Here is a 7,372-nt window from a genome sequence, read left to right on the forward strand (position 1 = left end):
CCATGTGAGGCGGAGTGTATGTACATGACCTTGGAAACCTATTGGCTAAGCGAAAATAACTAAAATGACGACTCATTTTTTTCGATCCCACTATTATGGTTGTAAGCTTCTCATGAAATAAAAGAAAATATCTCAATCCGACCCCACTATTCGATTTAAGTTTCATCTAAAAGATATCACGATTATGATCACGGTATGATTATTATCGGTATTCAATAAGGAAACATCAATTAACTACCTGTTTATTTTTCAACGATTCAATCTGAAATCAAACATTCAAAAATTTTCCCAAATTATCTGGAATTCTACAAGAGAATCAATTGTTAAGAAGAACGATTATGAAGTTGCATTGAAATTACGCGCAATCGTCGTGGATCGATTTTTACATAGAGACCTTTATACAACTTGATTACGTATTCGTAACTTCAGTAAAAAAAACATTATACGCATAGTAGACCAAAGTGAAAATTTCCAAAAATGATGAAAACGTTACAAACCAATACAACCATTTTTCATGCATTTGATTTCACGAAACCTCTACGAGCAACATTAATTCAATCGCCGTGAACGCCATCAACGACATCAGCGGCTTTGAACCTTCACTATCGCCACTGTCCCTATAAGTCTTTTAAATATTTCTATAATAATCTTTTCCCGAGAAATTGAAACAATTTTTATGTAAATACATTTATAAATACAAGTAAAATATGTGCCGATATCAATTGAAGGAACCCAGAGAAGCAAATTGCTTGTAAATTGGCGCACGCACATACGCACACTCATTCGTTACAAGCATACGAACATTCACACACAGACACATGGACACATAATATAGGAAAACATTACAGAAAAAATTGTGTGAGGATGTACCGAAGGTTCATTGCATTGGTTAATTTAATTCTATTTTCACTAATCTTCAGCACGATACCTAGCCGATGAAACAAGGTATCATTTTGTTGCCTTGGCCACAGTCCCATTCTATCCGAGTTAGACGAGGTTTCTTATACCTGAACCGAATGTGCAAAACGGAATTTTCAATCATGTGTTTTAAACGGCGTGTGATGAGATTGATGATGAATTTGTATCGTGCGGTTAGGAGTTAATATAAGACGGCAGTATTACGCCCGCGGCGTTCAGGAATAACAAGAGCGTTTCAGACAAAACATCAAAACACTCAACTTCAAATAATTAAGGGTACGGACTGAACATGATAACATAATGCATTTTATACCGTGTTCATAGTCGGATCCAGACGATAGCACAAGGAGCACGTGTTACCGTTGCAATTTTCCCGTGCCCGTGCAATTTCATCTGTTATCTCTCGCTCCAGTGCCTGGATGTTGTATTAAAGAATGCAACGCAGATCTGAGTTAGAGTTGGTTCGGAGTTAAGATTAGTTCATCAGTTATTGTTAAGTCAAATATCAACCTACAGCAACGACACTAGGACCTGTTTTGGTTTGGCGCTAGCTCGGTTTGCCCCTTTTGATTTATTGTGCTCCTGTCAAATATTGCCCCTAAATCCACCGCTTCCATCCTCTCTCGGCTGGGATTCGAACCTGATGGCATCGAGACTCGCCCGAACCTGATGGCATCGAGACTCGCCACGGTATGAAACCTGCCACTATTGACCGAATGCGTAGCTACACGCGCAGCTTAGATGATATCATTATTAGCAATCCAGGTTTATTTCAGCCCGGAATTTTCCATTTATCTACCGTGAAACGCGCCTAAGCGATTATATAACGAGCAATCTGATTGGTGTCGCAAGTTTTCGTGCGGGAAACACGCATGCGCCTGTGCACCCGGTCTAGTGTGGTAGGGGTTCGTGCCGTGACTGAGTGTATCGAAATAATCAGGTTCGAATCTCTGCCGGGGAGAATGGCTGTGTGTTTTGTCATCGAGTCTGATGTTGACATAAATTAACAAATGTATGTGAATACATCGGAACCTCGTTAGAACTGTTAGGGAGCATTTATAAATTGCGTACCTCTATTGGGGGAGGGGGGTTACTGAATTTTGGTACAAAGTGGTACATGGGGAGGGGGTCAGCAAAAAAGGCACGTACTTTGAGGGAGGGGATATTAATCAATCTTGGTACCTACTTTATGCACCAAACTCAAATGAAAGTAGCTGATACTGGTGTTTTATCGGCTTTTAGTACTAGGTATATAAAATCAACATACAACAATGCTTGCTAATTAATTCTTTTGTTGTGTCATTTATTTCATATCGGTCATTTGTTCTATGTGTGCATCGTATAACCTACGAGCAATTATCTAAACAATTATGATAGGTTTAGATAATTGCTCGTAGGTATAACAAGATGTCGAGGTACTAGGAGTTTATATCGGTTTCTGGTACCGGTATCGATCTTTCACGCACAAGGGTGGTGCAAGGGGGAGGGGGTCAGAAAAAATCTCCACCTATAATGTTGTGGGCATTATCCACCCGTGTCGCGGTAACTATATGTCATGTACCAGTGTTGGCCTTGTCGGGGGGGGGGTTGTCTGGGGGTCCCCCAAGAAAATTTTGAAAATTTATGTTAAATTTAATACAATTTTAGTGCATATTACAGCTTTAAGTTCTCGACACGCGCCTGTCGTTGTTCCATTCTGACTGTTCGCCAGTGTTGAACTGTGGGGGTTGTCTCGCCGGTTCCTCGGCCTGCTTCTTCCTCAAGTTAGATATTAGATACAAACAATTCTTTCTAGTATTGATCACGCTCTATTGCTCGATACGTTCTTAAGACTCGTCGTATTAGTGAGGTTTTCATTGTAACTAAGTAATACGATTCGTGCTAACTTGGTTCGACTGTAACAAATATAGCCGCGATCACACGAGCATTTTTGGCCCGGGCCAAATTTGGCCCGACCAAAAACGTCGGACCAGGACGGTGCCTAATTTTAGCACCAGATTAATGATTGCGTTTGAATTGCAACTGGCACCGGAAATGATCCACATCGCTTTGTTTGAGCATTGTTGAGCATCGAGTGAATGGTTTGCGTGTGAACGCGCTTTCTAATTAGGCACAGGCCAAATTTGGCCCGAGCCTGATTGGTGCCAATTTGGCCCGAGCCAAATCTTCCCCATGTGATCGCGGCTTATATCGTCAATCCTAGACGAATCAGCTCCGTCACGTCTTTTAATATTTGATTTGATAGATAACTTTCTTTTTGATATCTTAGATTTGTATAAAGTGGGTTTTGATTCTACTTTCTATTCCCAACGTCTGGGTATACTGTTCTATAGGACTGTATTTAACATTTTGACAAACTAAAGCGCTCCTCGATCTTTAACGATTTAATGCTATCACAGTTAGGCTAAAAGAAGTTGATACCTTGTTTCTCCGCTCTCTTGAGCTTAAAAGTTGACCCGGCCGGCCGTCTATCTACTCCATACATAACCTTTTTTTTAATCGTGATCAATTTTACCGTAACAAACCCGGCCGCTATAGAAATGAACTGTTTACAGATTTTATCATATTTTACAAAAATGACCCGGCCGCTGCGGAGAAACAAGGTATAATTTTTGTTTAGCCTTATAGTTAAATCAAGAAGAACAGAACACATCACTGCTGCTAAAATATATCACAACTGGAAAACTAACGTCGCGTCCTAGATGGCTTTTCATGACTTGTGGCTAAACAGGAAAGAAAAGAAATAAAAAGAATAAGTGCAATAAACTATACGAAGATCCTCGGTACAAGACAATTCGAGATAATTCAATTTCGAAATAAAACAAGGTGAAGAACAGAAAAAAGTCCTGTGATATCACAAATCATACGAAAGGTCCAATGTCAGATTCGTTATAGAACAATAATGGTTAGACAGGTCTAATTAACGTATGTCGGCAATACAAACAAAATGAGCATAAACTTGTAAGTTGTCCCTGTCGCGAGTCTCGTAACTGTAACTTAAGACACTTGAAATTCCATTGCGCCGAGAAAGGACTTGTGATATTTTAAGAAACAATGTCTGTAAGGAAGATCAATAATCGCACATTTTCGACGTTCGAAACGAAAATCTATGCAAAACACGATAAAACATCGGATGAACTTGAAACCAGCTTACTTGTGAAGCGCCAGCACGCCGGTGAATGGATAAAGTATCGCCTTAGAATATGCTGCAATAAGATTACGAAATGAAAACAATAGAGCCTCAAAAAGACAGAAGTCTCGAGCGAGTTTTGAAACACAATCCCAATTTTCCATTGGTCACTTGATAATAAATCTGTTGTGTTGGCAACATACAGACACAGTATATAACAATCCTCCTCAGAGTTATGCTATAAGCCCGGTTTCGATAGGTCAATGCCATCTTAGCCCGCCAAGGGATTCGAACTCACTAAGCTAAAGCCATGCTTGACCTCGCGAGTCGCTGGAGTCGATACTAGCCGACCAGAATCCGGTCGTGCCAATCACAGCGATTGTAACGAACGACATTAGGCTTCTGTAGGATTCCCCGTTTAATGGACCAATCATCGAACGTTTTACCGAACAAGGAAGTTTTTTGGAAGTCGATATATGACGTCATGCGCAAAAGCGTCAGTAATGAATCGTGCGTCGTGAGGCCAGGGGGCTGGTGGAAGCAAAATTACATTGGTAGGGCCCATCCCATATTTTCCCAAAATTTGCCCTTAAATGCCCGGAATTATAATATTCAGGATTCTAACTTTTTTTCTACAAAAAGCATCGCCAGAAAACTCTTGGAAATAACAAGATTTTATAAACATTACTGATGAGCATGATCACCAGCAATATCGGGGGTTTTCAATTTAATTCCGAGGAATTTTGACAGTGCCAGTTAATAACTTCGAGGATATATCCTTTTTGAATGCATTTCAAACTCTTTTTGTAAATTTATGTTGGTTTAAAGAGCGCCATCCGTTTACTTAAGTAAAGAAGCCCTTAACAATGTTTGTGTGTGCATGTCAACCAAATTAATTTGAAACTACAACGGAATTTGATATTCCGGGTCTCCAATTCAAATTGTTGTTACTCGGTCTCTATTAAAATATAGATATGAGGATTCGTTTCTCTATATATTTATATTACAAATTTACTTCCACTGAATGGCCCATTTTCTTATGTTTTAAATGTGCAGGGTACACCTTGGATAATCCGGCCTGGGACCAGTACGGCAGTAGCCTTAGTCTAGATCCTTTATTATATGAATTCTATGGTATAGATATACTGTTCAAAACTTTTATATTGTCTTAAACATGTTTTACTACGCAGCTAGCATATACGTAAATGTAAAATCCTGTTATTTGCGATGAAGAAATGTGACGAGAAAGTAGAAAATAGCAGTATGAAGAATTTAAACGTCTCCCCGTCAACCAACCCGTCGAAGACGCGTATGCTGCTAGTTGACTATAAATAACTTATCGTTTTGTTAGTCTTTTACATCCTAGACCGGTGTGATATACCAATAAGGTCTGCGGACAGGGTTTGTGCCGGTATGAGCTTCGACAGAAGACAATACGCCCCCTGCTAGCGAGGATGCTTTAGGATACTCAAGTTACTGAAGAAATGTAACAACAATCGCATATTTTGGCTATCATATTAAAATCAGCATGTATTCAATATGTATCTATTTCTTTAAATTTGAGTAAGAACAGAATTCTGGGTGGAATAGGCGTACAAAAAGCAGTCAAGGCGCTGTTGGGAATCGACAGATTCATGATGAATTCCGTGAAATAAGCAATTCGAACTAGTCATAGCGTTCTGCAGGAGGGAAGTCCTAGGAGTGATAAGTCGGTCCGGCGAGTCACGGGAACATCAATTCACATATGAAATTGACGTCCAATGATTATTATAAAAACAATACCACCAACAAGAACCATCGCTTTTTATGACATCAGTTGCAGTCAGTCTTCATTGATGTATTTGGTAGGTCTTTTCAATTGACTTAATCGGTTTACTATCGGCAACGACGAGATTCGTCTAAGTAGTACATTACTTGTATATAATGACAGTATATAAGACAGCTAAATAATACACGAAATTAAAGGTGATCAAGCGACGCGATCCACGATTCTGGTTGTCACGTAGTAACTAAAAATGACACCAAAACACGCAAACATAGAAAGTTTCGAATTCCTGGCGTTTACAAGAGGAAGTGGGTTTCTAGACCTCAGAACGAACATAACAACTAGCTTGTTGCTTTCTTCTGCAATTTCTATCCCCATAGACCGGTTCCATTCCATAATTGATAGGCTATTTAATAAAAGTCTTGACTTAAAACTAAAATACTGGTCTTTATGGGCGAAGCAGCGTCAATACAAATGGACGAGATTAAATTCATGGATGGATAACGTTGAATTAAGAAACATCGAGTTTCCAACGATACGCGTGGCGTTGACAAATCGAATGTATCTACAAATTAGGCATTATTGTGAACATCACTTGTTATAATTACTTTGAAATAAACCCCAGATAATTACAAGATTTTCTTATATGCCTCAAAGAATATAAGACGGAACGAATCAAATTTGAAATACCGATGCTTATGAATACCTTACATATGGTTGTATGGAAACATCTAAAGCGAATATTGTCTCGTAATTTTCTGATCTGCAGCAACTGAAAACCAGGAATAATTGAATTCACCGCACAGATTTTGTGCTAATGCATGAATACTAATTTCTGTACCGAAAGCTTGCCTAAAATAATACTAATAAACGCATAAGATAACATTGAAATTATTAGATTAATCCATCGATAGTTTCTAGTTTTAGACGCAATAAATCCAAACATATTTGTTGCAATAACCAGGTGAATTGATGATGACAGTCTTACAGTCGCTAGTTGCCACATCGCCATCGTAAAACTGTCCATAATCCATGACGGTTACAACGTGCAATATGTAAGATACAGGAGGGCGTCCATGAAAGTTCGAATCAGTATCGTTAGCCATAAAGCAGCAAAAGCAAAAGGGTACAAATTGGAATTTCGCAGCCGATCCATTGATCACCGTACAAAGCAACTGCAAAAGAAATGGTAAGGCATCTATCGAACCGTCAATTCTATATACCGCATATGCCACAATTTTTTTAACAGCACTTTAAGTTTCAACGCGAAATGTCACCTGGAATTTAAGATAAAATTGTTTGGTTTTTTTTATTCAATAAAATACGTTTTTAAATGACGGACAACCAATATGGCGGCTGACCGCTGGTCGATTCATTTTCGAGCTCCGAAAAAAACGATGTATCACAGATGCAACTCAATCGCGATATGTGCTATTTGCGTTAAAAAAAACTCAGCCACCAGGATATAATTAACAGATTGAAAAATCGAATCAACGTGAGTATAATTCATGCAATACTGAAAACAAATGTTTCATAACTGCGAAGGATGAATAGACGAG

Source organism: Tubulanus polymorphus, chromosome 8, assembly GCF_964204645.1.
Source record: "Tubulanus polymorphus chromosome 8, tnTubPoly1.2, whole genome shotgun sequence".
NCBI lineage: Eukaryota > Metazoa > Nemertea > Palaeonemertea > Tubulaniformes > Tubulanidae > Tubulanus > Tubulanus polymorphus.